The following is a 14,545-nucleotide window of genomic DNA, read 5'->3' as shown; positions in this document are numbered from 1 at the left end:
TTAATGTCCCAATTGCATCCGCCTCTCCCACCATCACCCGCAACATCTTCAATGCACCCGCTCTGTAAAAAACCTACCTGACATCCCTGCTATTCTTTCCTCTAACCTCCTTAAAATTATGCCCCCTTGTATTAACCATTTCTGCCCTGAGAAAAACACACTGGCTGACGACTTTTATCAATGCCTCTTATCATCTTATACACCTCTATCAAGTCAACTCCCATTCTCCTTCGCTCCAAACAGAAAAACCCTAGCTCACGCAAACTTTCCTAATAAGACACATTCTCTAATTCAGGCAGCATCCTGGCAAATCTCCTCTGTACTCCCTCTAAAAGTTCAACATTCTTTCTATAATGAGGTGGCCAGAACCCAGCACACAGAGCTTGCAGAATCTCCCATTGAAAGCTTGAGATGATAACATGCTGGTGATAAATACAAGGTTAATCTTCACAGATTTTACACGGCTGCACTTGGATCAGAGCAGGGTACAAGTCTACAACTCAAAGCCACCTTTTGACCCCTTGCTTCAATTCTTCCTAAGGTGTTCCTCGTGGACCCGATTGTGAACGACCTACAGCTGGAACCACTCAGAGAAAGCAAGTACTAGTGAGCTTGCCCTTTTGAAAAAGTGCTCACTTATGCGAATGTGGAAGTCACTGGCAAGGCCGCTCCCCTCCACTCATTAACTACTCTCTACCCAAAGGGCCACATCACAGAGCAACTAGATCTGTGTGAAACCTACAACAGGGACAGATAACAGTTTTCTCCCTTGATGGACACATCAGTGCACTGGGCAAGTTCTTACAACAGCCTGACACCATGATGATGCTGGCTCTTTGTTCCAGATTAGGTTAAGGAACTGAATTTAAATTCCCCAGCAGTCACGATGGGAACTGCACTCATGTCTCAGCTCACTAGTCCAGGCCTCGCTCATGTTTTATTTCTTGACATTTTAAAACCCCTACTCCCAACTTTCCTCTCTTGAAGGCATTGATCACATGAATTGGAAGGCTATGTAACTACAGAGCACATCAGTCCCAAAACTGACACTCAACCTCAAGGATGCATGCTTAGCCCACTGCTCTACACTCATGACTGTGGCTAGGCAGAGGTCAAATGCCATCTATAAATTCACTGATGACACCATGGCTGTTGGCAGAATCAGAGATTTAATGAGGAAGCATAGAGGAGCAAGATAGATCAGCTGGTTGAGTGGTGTCACAACAACAACCTTGCACTCAACATCAGTAAGACCAAGGAATTAATTGTGGACTCCAGGAAAGAGAAGTCGAGAGAACTGCGATGGGTATCTTGGTCAGTGTAGACAAGTCTGGCCAAAGGGCATGGTTCCATGCTGTTCTTATTTTATAACCCCAAGGACAATACTCAGCATGGGCCAGCTGGGCCTAAGGCCTGGCTCAGTGGTGTTTACTTTATACAGTGCCTATAAAAAGTATTCACCCCCCCCGCCAGAAGTTTTCATGTTTTATTGTTTTACAACATTGATTCACGGTGGATTTCATTTGGCTTTTTTTTGACACTAATTAACAGAAAAATACTTTTTCATGTCAAAGTAAAAACAGATCTCTACAAATTGGTCTAGGTTTATTACAATTAAAAAACACAAGCATAATTACTCGCCCTCTTCAAGTCAGTATTTAGTAGGTGAACCTTTGGCAGCAATAGCCTCCCTCCCACATAGCCTACATTTATCTACATGCCTATCTAAGAGTCTCTTAAACCTCTTTAACATATCTGCGCCTACCACCACCATCACTAGCAGCACATTCCATGCACCCACCGCTCTGTGTCATAAAACCTACCTCTGACATCCCCCTATACTTTCCTCCAAACACCTTAAAGTTATGCCCTCTCGTATTAGCCATTTCTGCCCTTGATAAGAGTACCTTTACCAAGCCACCTCTCATCTTCCTTTGTTCCAAAGAGAAAAGTCCTAGCTCACTCAACCTATCTTTATACAACACGCTCTCTAATCCAGACAGCATCCTGGTAAATCTCCTCTGCACCCTCTCTAAAGCTTTCACATCCCTCCTATAATGAGGCAACCAGAACTGAACACAATACTCCACGTGTGGTCTAACCAGGGTTTTATAGAGCTGCAACATAACTTCTTGGTTCTTATATTCAATCCCCCAACTAATGAAGGCCAACACACTATATGCCTTCTTAACCTCCCTTTCAACTTGTGTGGCAACTTTGAGGGAGCTATGGACTTGGACCCAAAGATCCTTCTGTTCTGTCACACTGCAAAGAATCCTGCCGTTAACTTTTAAGTTTGACCTTCCAAAGTGAATCACTTCACACTTTTCCGGATTGAACTCCATCTGCCACTTCTCAGCCGAGCTCTGCATCCTGTCAATGTCCTGTTGTAACACAAGAAGTCAGTACTTCCCTACCACTGCCTCACCCCACCCAAAGGGTTCCAGACTTTTGACAAAACTGCTTATGTTAAATAAGGAAATGGTGGAAGATAGGAGGTGGAGAAGATTGGGCTAAACTCTTCAAATCAAAAAGACTCTCAATTCTGCTAATCCAACATAAGAGATGGAAATACTCAAAGTTCTTACAGAAAAAGATGGTTAACTAGCAGAAATGTGTCCTCCCATTTAAAAGCCCACACATAAACAGGAAAATAAACACTTAATTCTCAACTTGTGTATTAAAAAGGGTTTAAATATGCATTCTTCTTTTACTGCCAATTAAAGTCAGTCTGAAGGACAGTGGGCTTCTGAATCTGCAAAATATACAACATTATTCATTTGCATCCTGCCCCTCCCTGGCCACTGAGGTTATAATTATACAGTTATTACAAAAGGCTAATATGGAGAAAGATAGGAGGTGGGATAGGGGTGGGGGAAGACAGTGAAACTCTTTACACAACATAGCACTGGGCCTGTAATGGAGGAAAGCAAAAAGCATTGATGATTCATCACTATTGCATTAATAAAGTTTTATTCAAATATGCACTTCACACTGCTAATTAAGGAAGTGTTGGGGGGAGGGAACTGCCGTGAGTCACACATTTGAAAGAATTCAGACAATGAGCATTTTTCCCCAAATTAGTAATGTTATAATTCAGGAGCATGCAGTCTGACACTCCACAGATTAATTTCCCCTCTGTGACAACTGAAACAATTCCAGGAACTTTCAGGAAGGTAGAGAGGGATCTCAGAGTAATTGCTGGTAGAAAATTGTTCAAATTTACTTCTGCTGGTGTGTGAAAGCAAAACATAGGGGTTTACTGAAATGCAGTTGAAGCAAAAAGCATGACAGATAATCCATCTCAGTTGCATTGAAGCAGAGAAACATGGGTTGGGTTTCCTTGCAGCCATGATCAGTCAGGGATAAAAACAGCTAAGAGAGGAAATGAGTGGATCCCAACAAGCTGTGGTGCCCTCTGGGTCCTAAAACCTGTCAGGTCTTGCTATAACGCACAGTAACTACTCAGTTGACACAAGCCACACTCTATCCTGAACATTCCATGGTGCATATTTTCTTAAGCAGGTTTGATCTTGATTCAGTAAAAAACTACAAATACCACACATTACTAACAAAAGAGAATGGAATCAAAACAGAGACAAAGCTGTGGATTTTCCTTCATTATAAAATTAGGAAATGTCACTCAAGTGTGTGTCCATCAGTTTGGAATTTGATTTTTGTATGATTCTGTAGCAATATCATCTGGCTTTTTATCAATTTATTTGCCTGATTCACATAATAATTCTGGGTTAACCTCAGAGCTGGCCTTCCATTTCTTCCAACCACTAAACGAGCTTGTGTTTATATAGCACCTTTAACGTGGAAAATGTCCCAAGTTTAAAGCAGGGACAGGTATTTTGAATTCACTCATGGGATGTTAGTGACATTGGGCTAGCCAGTATTTATTGCCCATCCCTAACTGCGCCAAACACAACAGGTATACAAGAATCAAAAAGAATGGCATGGTCTGAAGTCACACATAGACAAGATCAAAATGTTCGAAGTAAATTTATTATCAAAGTACATATATGTGACCATATACAACTCTTGAGATTCATTTTCTTGAGGGCATACTCAATAAGTCCAATAACCAGAATAGAATAAAAGACCAGAACAACAGGGCAGACAAACAGCGTGCAAAAGACTGTGCAAATACAAAAAGGGGGAAAAAAAGAAATAATAAATAAGCAATAAATATCAAGAACATGGGATGAAGAGTCCTTGAAAGTGAGTCCATAGGTTGTGAGACAGTTCAGTGATGGGGAAAGTGAAGTTGAATGAAGTTATCCCCTCTGGTTCAAGAGCCTGATGGTTGAGGGGTAATAACTGTTCCTCAACTTGATGGTGCGAGTTCTGAGGCTCCTGCACCTTAGAAAAACAGATTTCCTCCACTGAAGAATATTAGAGAGGTACATGGTTTTTTTTTCTAAAGAACAATCTAGTTGTTTCATGGTTACCATTACTAAATCTAGATTTATTTGATTAATTAAATTTATATTCCCCAGCTGCTGCAATGGGATTCAAACTCATGCCTTTGAACCAATGGACTTTGGACAATTTAACTGGGATTTCAAAAGAAGGATCAAAGTTTTAAAAACCAGACTGGGAAAACAGAGGTTCTAATGCTTGGGCTGCTGGACCCAAGGGATGAGGTCATACAGTAAAGCACTCCGTTAAGAACAAGAGGTCTCTCCTCCACAATTTTCAATTTGAAAGTCACTGGGCATTTTCTCCAACATTAAATTCAGAATATGTTTTGATGACTTCACACAGACTGAACTACACTGATTAGGAAGATCGTAGATGATTACAGCTGGAATCCCAACTTGTAACACAGCTCTCTCTCTGTGGCCCATGCCTGGATATTCCCAACAATTATCCTCCTGGAATTCCTAAAACAACCACAAAGTACAGAGCCAATATGTGACAGAGTGATTATGTATCTGTCTGACTATGGTGACCTCACCCACTCGATGAAGACAGGCCCTTGATGACTAACAGTCCAACACATCTCCAAGCAGTCAATAATGAAAGCGACAACACCACGACAAGCTACAGAGGACCTACAGATACAGGCCAAGTATCTCTAAGTTTCCAAATAGAAATGCCTCATAGGTTCAGAACTAGAAACTACAAATGTTGCATGTTTGAAAGAGTTTGCCCCAACTCCCTGCCTCAATCCTCCTTCCTCTTGTGAAGGTTTAGACACTCGCTAGAGTACCATAGCCTTGCAGGGTGGCCATCCTTCATGTTAGACACCCAGATTGCAAGTGTCTGTGGACTTTTTTGCAGCAGCTAAGGAGATGGGAATCAGGACTCAGATTCCTCTCCTCTCCTTCCATTTCCTTTTCCCCAGCCATGCAGTGTAATTCAACATGGCTCTGAAAAGAGACCAGACAACTACACTGAGCAGTCAGTGAACTTGGAAGCTTCCCATTCCCCAAGGTTCACACAGCACCAGGTGGTGCATGTACTCACCAAACACTCGGGTCGCACTCAATTGGGACTTCCTTAACTATTCAGTGACTCGTGCCAGAAACTGATCCAATTCCGAAGTGCTATGATGTCATGCTAATCTCCGGCTGAACTTGTGAATGAATGGAGCGCAGCAAGGGATCACTCGGAAGCTCTCACTATCACTATCTGCAGTATGGCTGGTACTACTGGATTTTTGCCAAGAGCCATACACAGCAAGAGAAGCAATTTAAATCAAACGTGTATCATAAAATCCGTAGGAGTTGGAAACAGGTTCTTTAACAAATCAGAAAGGGTCGACTCTTTAAAGACACCCTGTTCATGTCAACATTATAGCTTTGGTTGGAAATCTTGTCTACTGTGATCTTGAGTCAGGGTGAGAATTCTTGGGCTTACTCCCCCTCACTATTTCAATGTCAGCACTCCTCAGCTCAAGTACTCATATGCTCAACTATTTGGATCTCTCCCTCCCTCTCTCCCCAAGCTCTCCTGCCAGTTCTCAAAGACTCCACCTTTAGTCTATCTGTAGTGTTAGATGCACAGCACTGACACAGCTTTCAGGATTTCCCTTTCCTCCTGATGGGCACTCCCTTGGATTGGGTTAATTACACAAACTGTACAACACTCCACAATGGCCTCTCCTCCCAATCTTCCTCCTTCTTCTACCTTGGTGTCGACTCCTTGCTATGAGACAGCTTTGAACCACGAGTCCATTACCAGCAGCTCATAGTGGTCTTGCGCAGCCAAATACAGTACGACATCAGAAACACTAGCTGCTACAGCAGAAGGTAACAATGTCCAGAGTACACAAGACCTCTAATGCTGTCCCTAGAAACTCTACTGGGATCCAATGTACATCACAAGTCACTTGGACAATGATGCTCCCATCTAATTCAGGCACAGCCCCAAGATTACTTTCTTATTCCATCGTTACCTTCTAAATTACTTTTTAGTTGCCTTGTTTTTTTTTAAAAAAGCTTTCCAATCATCTAACCTCCCACTGATTTTTGCTCTATTATGTGCCCTCTCTTTGGCTTTTATATTGGCAAACAAAATCGTAAAGGGTGAATACAGGACTGAAGGGGTCATATTTGAATGTGCGCAGCATACGGAATAAGGACAAAGAACTTGCAGCACAGTTATAGATTGGCATGAATGATGTTGTAGGCATCACTGAATCATGGCTGAAAGAAGATTATAGCTGGGAGCTTAATGTCCATGGATACACTTTGTATCAAAAGGACAGGCAGGAAGGCAGAGGGTACAGCATTGCTCTGTTGGTAAAAAATGAAATCAAATCATTAGAAAGAGGTGACATAGGATCAGAAGGTGTAGAATCATTGTGGATAGAGCCTAAAGATTCAGGGGTGTAGATTTAGACGGAGATGAGGAGGAACTGCTTGTCCCAGAGGGTGGTGAATCTGTGGAATTCTCCGCCCAATGAAGCAGTGGAGGCTACCTCAGTAAATATATTTAAGACAAGATTGGATAGATTTTTGCAAAGTAGGGGAATTAAGGGTTATGGAGAAAAGGTAGACAGGTGGAGATGAGTCCACGGCCAGATCAGCCAGGATCTTATTGAATGGCAGAGCAGGCTTTACGGGCTAGATGCCCTACACTTGCCAGATTAAAGAGAACTACTTTTATCAAATGGCATCACTGTCATATAATTTATTAGAACAGGGCCACTGAGTGCCCAATAGGTTTCAGAAGCAACCCAGCAAGTTTTAAGAGGGAGAAATGTGTTGTAGAATGAACAGAATGTACAGCAGTACAGCACAGGGACAAGCTCTTCGGCCCACAACTTCTATAGATGTGCGATGAAGAGTATATTGACGGGCTGCATCACAGCCTGGTATGGAAACACCAAAGCCCTTGAACAGAAAATCTTGCAAAAAGTAGTGGATACAACCCAGACCATCACGGGTAAAGCCCTCCCCACTACTGAACACATCTACATGGAGCGTTGTCGCAGGAAAGCAGCATCCATCATGAGGGACCCCTGTCACCTAGGCTATGTCCTCTTCTCGCTGCTGACATCAGGAAGGTGGTACAGGAGCCTCAGGACTCACACCACCAGGTCAGGAACAGTTATTGCCCCTCAATCATCAGTGTCTTGAACCAGAGGGGATATCTTCTCTCAACTTCACTTGCCCCATCACAGAACTGTTCCCACAATTTACAAGCAATATCAGCAAGAAGGTTGGGGTGGGGGGGGGGGAGAGAGAGAGAATGTCCAGGGTGGGTAGGGAGTTTGATTAGGCTGACAGCTTTTCAGAGGCAACAAGAAGAGTAGACAGAAGCTTTGAAGATAAATGAGCAAGGACTGCTGGATTACAGTCTAATTCTGTATTGTAAACAGTATTACATCAGTATGAAACATAATTTCATATACAAGTTACTTACTAATGGTCCAGCAATGTGAAAAACACAAGAAACGTACATTCACTTGATATAAAGCATCTCATCTTGAAACCTATTGCAGACAGTTCCAGACAGAAGGTAGAAGCTGTACAATGTCACACAAACAAAATAAAAGCACCAATTTTGCCTGTTTCATTGGATCACACCTGCACAGTATTGAACTTTTCAATCAAATTCATATAAAAAGCATGTCATCTCATTTCTCGCAATGCAGTAACTGGCACAGCATCAAGTTTGAGTTAACAGATGATGGTACTTAGGCCTCAAATGAGATCAAAAAAATATAAATCAGCCCAAGTGTTCACCAGCAAGTGAATGAACATTGAATCACTGAGGGTTAGAAGACCAAATACTGGTTAACAGGATGAGTACAGAAGGACTGAAGGGCCTGTTTCTATGCAGTATGACTCAATTAGTTGAGGACTGTGTAAGGATGGCCCCATTTTATAGGGAAATAAAAACCTACTTCTTAAAGTTACAGTTCAGACTGCCTCCAACATCTCAGTGGCAATTGAGCACCTCTCCAACAGGATGCAACCAGTATTTTATATTATCCATGGAACTGTGCTAACTCAAAAGTATACAACTGTGATGAACTCTTTACTGGACTCAGGTTCACAATAATGGCACCTGTCAATCAGGTGGTTGATTATATAATACTAAGGCCACTTATCTGCATTACTGATATGGTGAACAATTTAAAAAATGTACTCAAATGAATTCACAGAAACAAAAAGAAGGCTGGAAAATCATTACACAGCTCTGCAACACCCACAGGGCCAGAGAATTTCAGAGATAAATCACCCTGAGAGAAAATAATTCTATACACCTCAGTTTTAAATGACTTGCCCCTTATGTAACTGTGTGCCCTTGTTCAAGACTCCAACCAGTGAAAACATCCCAATGTCCACCCTGTCAAGCTTTAGGATATTACGTGTTTGAATAAGATCACTCCTCATTCTTCTAAACTACAGAACACATGGATTCATGTCATCTTCTCAGAGCAATACAGCAGACAAGGTACCAGCTTGACATCCACTGCCAATGCCCCTGGTCTGACATCTTGTCACATGCATCCACTATAATGCAGTAAATCCATACAGCATTTCAAGGTGAGCTCTCCACCAAGCATCCAAAAATCAATCATAGCCACTCAATACACAGAAGTAAACCAGTCCTAACAGAAGCAAGGTTGAGTGCCTGGTATAATAACCTCACATTGGGTCTAAGAGAGGGCACAGCCTTGTGAAGAAGGTAATTCTTCTTAATACAGCAAAAAAAAATTGCTTTAATATCATTTGTTGACACATGACTTGCCATTTATGAAATAGAATTATAGATCACAAACCTGTTCAGTAAACTATAGATATTATATTCACACATCATTATTATTCTACAAAGACCCGTGAAATGTTTTACTACACTGAAGGCACGCCAGCAGTGCAAGTTCTTTTTGGACCCTCCCATTAATCCTATAGCCAATCTGAACACAACCCACAAGTGAAAGAATTCTATTGTACCCATTTTAGTCAGGAAGAGGTTAAAATCCATTGCAAGCAAATCAATTTGAAGAGAGGTTCTGACTTCTATAGTGTCCAGTTCGGGTAGCGCACTTAAGGAATAAAGGAATAATGAAAGGGTACAAAAATGATTCCAAGGATGAGGGACTTTAGTTACGTCAATAAACTAATGATGCCGTGGTGGTTCTCAGTGGAATAGGGGTTTTTGACAAAAGGATTTAAAATTGTGAAGGGTAGAGAAACAGCAGGCAGAGAGAAACTTCTCATTGGCAAAAGGACTAAATATCACAAGGATTTACAAAAAAAAGGAGCAAGTAATTTGATGTCTGGAATTCACTGCCAAGTTCAAGTTCGAGTCTATTGTCATTCAATTGTACACATGTATACCGCTAAATGAGCCAACATTCCTCTGGACCAAGATGCACAACACAGACACATTACATAGATGCAGTAGTGGAGGTAGATTCAACTGTAGCATTTAAAAGGGAGCTGAACTGAAAGGAAAGAATTTGCAGAGGCCTGGAGAGAGCACAGGGGAGTGGGATTAACTGTATTGCTCTTGCATAGAGCTAGTATGCACCCCACATTTGTACTGGCCTCCTGCCATGTTGTAACCATTGTGAGATTCTCCAGACCAGGCCCCCAGGGTTCTGAACATAACAGGCCTGACTTTTGTCCTGAGACCAACGCTTACCCCTCGACCCCAGTGATCTGGTCATTCTCATGTTGACATTTGTGGGAGCTTGCTGTGCACAAACTGCAACTGTGTTTCCTGCATTACAGAAGTGAATACACTTCAAAGTAGTTACTGACTGTAAATTTTTGGGAATTCACTGAACATCGATGTCACAGCATTTATTAACCATCCCTAACTGCCCCTGAACTGAGGAGGCAGTTAAAAGTCAACCTCTTCAGTGAGACCAGAATGAGAAAGGACCAGATGGGTTTTACAACAATCCAGTGGTTTCATAGTTACGATTATTGAGTCTGGCTTTTTTTTTCCAAATTCCAGATGCATTTAATAATTTGGATTTAAAACTCCCAAGCTGTCATGGTGGGATGCAAGCTTACATCTCTGGATCAATGATTCAGAACTCTGGCTGCTGTGCAATTGAACCTCTACACCATCTCCCAAGTGTTGAAAAGGAAAACTAAGTTCTTTTCGCATGGATCTACCTCTTTACAGCACTTCTTGGAACACTATATTTATAACTCTAAGAATATTTATGTCACCCTAATTAAAAGCAGAGAAAGAGACTTTTGCAACAAACAATCTGCTGGAGGAACTCAGCAGGTCGAATAGTATCTAGGAGAGGAAAGGAATTGTTGAAACCCTCTATCAGGACATATTAAGGGACTTTTGTATCTCTATGGTGCCTTTAGCAACCTTAGGACATGCTAAATCACCTTTTTATTTTGCTCTTCTGGCATTGGCAAGGCCAACATTTACTGCCCATCCATAATTGCCCTTGTGAAGGTGGTGTTGAGCTGCCATCTCTGTGGTGACACCAGTTCATGATGCACTCCTCTCCTGCAGCTAACAATAACATTCTTCTGACCTCATTAACCTGACACTTTCTCCTTTTAAGAGTTTACACTATAGTTCTATCCTCACCCTCCTGTCCTTCTCCCCGCAAATCCACACATACTGATATCCCTCGCCTATCTAGATCGCACTGTTGCTCCAAACTCTGAACACTCCCGGCTCTTTGGCATAGGAAATGGATCCCACTGGAGCATATGGGCAAGCATTATCAAGACATGAAGAGCCTCCATGGACAACAGCCAGTGGAATTCTAACCCTGGAGCAAAACAGCACCCAGTACTGAAGACAGAATATAACATTAATGGTAAGGCTCCTGGCAATGTGGAGGATCTGAGAGATCTTGGGGTCTGTGTCCAAAGGACACTTAAAGCTGCTGCTCAGGTTGACAGTGTTGTCCAGAAGGTGTATGGTGTGCTGGCATTCATCAACCATGGGATTGAGTTCAAGAGCCGTGAGATAATGTTACAGCTACACAAGACCTTGGTCAGACCCCACTTGGAGTACTGTGTTCAGTTCTGGTCACCTCACTACAGGAAGGATGTGTATACTATAGAGAGAATGCAGAGATTTACAAGGATGTTGCCTGCATTGGAGGGCATACCTTATGAGAATAGGTTGAGTCAACTTGGCCTTTTCTCCTTGGGGAGATGGAGGATGAGGGGTGACCTAATGAGGGTGTATAGGATGATGAGAGGCATTGATCGTGTAGATAGTCAGAGGGTCTTTACCAGGGCTGAAATGGCTAACACGAGGGGGCATAGTCTAAGGTGCTTGGAAATAGGTACAAGGGGGATGTCAAGGGCAAGTTTTTCCACAGAGAGTGGTGGATGCGTGGAATGCACTACCAGCAGCAGTACAAGTGGATACAATAGGGTCTTTTAAGACCCTCTTAGATAGGTACATGGAGCTTAGAAAAATAGAGGGCTATGCGGTAGGGAAATTCTAGGCAGTTTTTAGAGTAGGTTACATGGTCGGCACAACATTTGGGCTAAAGGGCCTATAATGTGCTGTAGGTTTCGACATTCTATGTTCTACTGGGGAGTGGTAATGAGGGGCAATCTGGGGAGTGGAGCAAGACTGGTTTTCTTCCCTCCCACGAGACAAATTTAATAACCAATCATGACCATAATTTAGTTGTGACCCTTCCAGATTGCAGTGCAGTTTAGATTTGTGCATAAGCAAGCAGATACTATCTGTCCAAGATCGTGGATGAAAATATGGTCACTTTGCTGAGGTATACAAGACCAATCAGAATCCTTGGTGAAAAGCCCTGATAAGAGGCAACGCCCATTGGGTTATAGCTTTTGACAGATGTCAAAAGCTTTCAATTTCTTTCACATCCCTTCTAGGTTTTATGGAAGTCCTTCCTTTGAAACGTGGTTTTTTAAGGCTGTTATAGCTGGGGGTGGTAATGGGGACAAGCTCCCACTACCCATTAAATGCTCCCAATGGCATGTGCCTCAAATAGCCTCTGACAACCAAGTCCAGCTCCTGACTTTCACATGTGACTTAGCCACTAAGCCCAGCAGAACTATTTCTACTGACAGAAGGAGGGGCAAAGGTGGGTTACTGGCACCTTAATACCAATCACTTCGGGCAGATGGGGCTCATCAGCCGTGGCTGGCAGCTCATCCAGGAAAAGGAAACCTTAGCTACCTTGCGGATATACCCACTCATGGAGAAGGCTTCGGGAGTAAACACAGGGGGAAAAATCCAGAGCTGGAGACCCTAAGGCAGTCCCACATTGAGTTCAATGCTGACTGACAACTCCTGTGACGTTGCTGGCACTAAACTGTATCGGTCTCTGCCATTCCTTTGGGTTCATCAGATGTGTGGAGAGGGGGAGATTACTACATGGGAAACAGGTTGCTCTCCATATCATACTGCCCAGACTTGTGTATCTAGACAACTAGGACACAATATCCATGGTCAACGCTGACCGACAGAGGCCTCAGACAGACGTTCTGATAGGAGGCACTGCTGAGCAATGTACAACAAGCTGTCACAGGCAGTAAAGTGTTATCAATATCATCTGTTTTAGTGATATTTATTGGGGATAGCTATTGACACAAGACATTGGGGGGAAAAAACTCCATTATTTCAAAAGCTTTACTTCAACCTGTAAAAGCAGACAAGTTCTTGGTTTTGCATCTCATCTGAAATCCTCAGACAAACAAATATTCCATCAGAACCACAATAGTGTATCAGGCTTTTGAGTTTTAGGCTCAAGCATCAGAACGAGATTTGAACCCACAACCTTTAGACTCAAGGATAATGGTGCAACCACTGACTCACAGCTGGCAAGGCATAAAGTAGAGAGAAATTGCAGTAAAAGGGAGGACAAAACTAATTGCAAGGAAACAATCTGATAAAGACCTTGATTCCCTGATGCCTTGATCAGGGTGCAGAAAATAGAATGAAGGCAGACATCTCTCGATAAATTCACTGACCTCCTCCAGACTCTCAGGAAACTGAAGTGCAACCCAGAGATTTTGTGCTCCAGCTGTTGCTGACGTAATCAGGGCCTGAGAGCAATTTGAACTGGAAGTCTATTCTTGTATCAGACTAGTGGCTGAGTCAGACAAGAGTTGAGTCAGACCATCCTGCCAAATACATATTGAGGAAATGAAATTCAATTGCATTTATCTCTTGACAGTATCAAATCCCTTGCTCTAAAGTAAAAAAAAACCCTGAAAACCACTTCAGTTCTCTGCATTGAAAGAAAAGACCAAAGTCCAACTTTATCTCAAAAACATTTAAATACAGTATCAGTAGACTTAGTTTATAATGTTCACAGAAGACAAAAGTGGGCATTAACATGATCAACCTTTGTAGCACAAGTGTTCTCCATTCTTCTGAAGTTTCCCCTTTTATGTTCCAAATTTCAATTATGTTTTTATTTTGCCCTCCCTTCTCCTTTACACCTCTACCCTCTTCCCTCTCCACCCCCAACGCAACTGTGTATAGCTTCACAGACAGGTCCCATTCTCCAGCCCCTGAAGATCAAACATTTTGGATTTGAACCTTTAGAAGTGTATCTGTCCGCTGAGGTTTCTTGGTCAATTCATTGAATGAATGGTAGCACTCAATAATAACACCTACTATGTGCTGGCAACATCAACACAAAAAGACAATCACTCTGCTAGGTCTCAAGGCCTTGCCAGCAACATCTGTTACTATCACAGGAATCCAATCAAACCTCTTACTTACCCTGCTTTACACACCTTTAGTGTAAATGCTTTACATGAAATGCCTTGTTTTGAATCCTAGTAACAAAACTCTTCAGAGATCAGGCAGCATCTGTGGAAAGAGAAATAGTTAACACTCAGATCAAGACCCTACATCAGAAGTAACAAAGGGTCGAGGACCTGAGACATTAACTGTTTCTCATTTGACAAGTGCTGCCTGACCTGCTTTGTGTTTCCAACGCTTTCTGCATTTTCTGTTCTTATTTCAAACTTCCAACATTCGTAGTTTTTTTTTCGATTTTCATTCAGACATCTACTCCTCACACTGCATCAGCTGATCCAGTGGGCAGTACTACTCTGGAGACCTTAGCACAGGGGTTCCCAACCTTTTT

At 42.3% G+C, this 14,545-nt stretch overlaps 1 protein-coding gene across 4 annotated transcripts in view; it reads right to left on the bottom strand.

The window, feature by feature from the left end:
• The window catches only part of LOC134340551 (bromodomain adjacent to zinc finger domain protein 2A-like), a 145,867-nt gene that overhangs the window by 112,530 nt on the left and 18,792 nt on the right, over positions 1-14,545 (bottom strand). Inside the window, exon 2 of one of the 4 annotated variants that reach the window (XM_063037927.1) lies at positions 14,176-14,265. The exons of the other annotated variants lie outside the window; for them this stretch is intronic. The gene's annotated coding sequence lies outside the window, so the exon portion shown is untranslated. The remainder of the gene's footprint in view (positions 1-14,175; positions 14,266-14,545) is intronic. 4 annotated transcript variants of the gene reach the window in all.

This window comes from Mobula hypostoma, chromosome X1 (assembly GCF_963921235.1).
Source record: "Mobula hypostoma chromosome X1, sMobHyp1.1, whole genome shotgun sequence".
In the NCBI taxonomy this organism is placed as follows: Eukaryota; Metazoa; Chordata; class Chondrichthyes; order Myliobatiformes; family Myliobatidae; genus Mobula; species Mobula hypostoma.
Note: the sequence above shows the minus strand (reverse complement) of the source record. Positions and strands in the feature narration are given on the sequence as shown.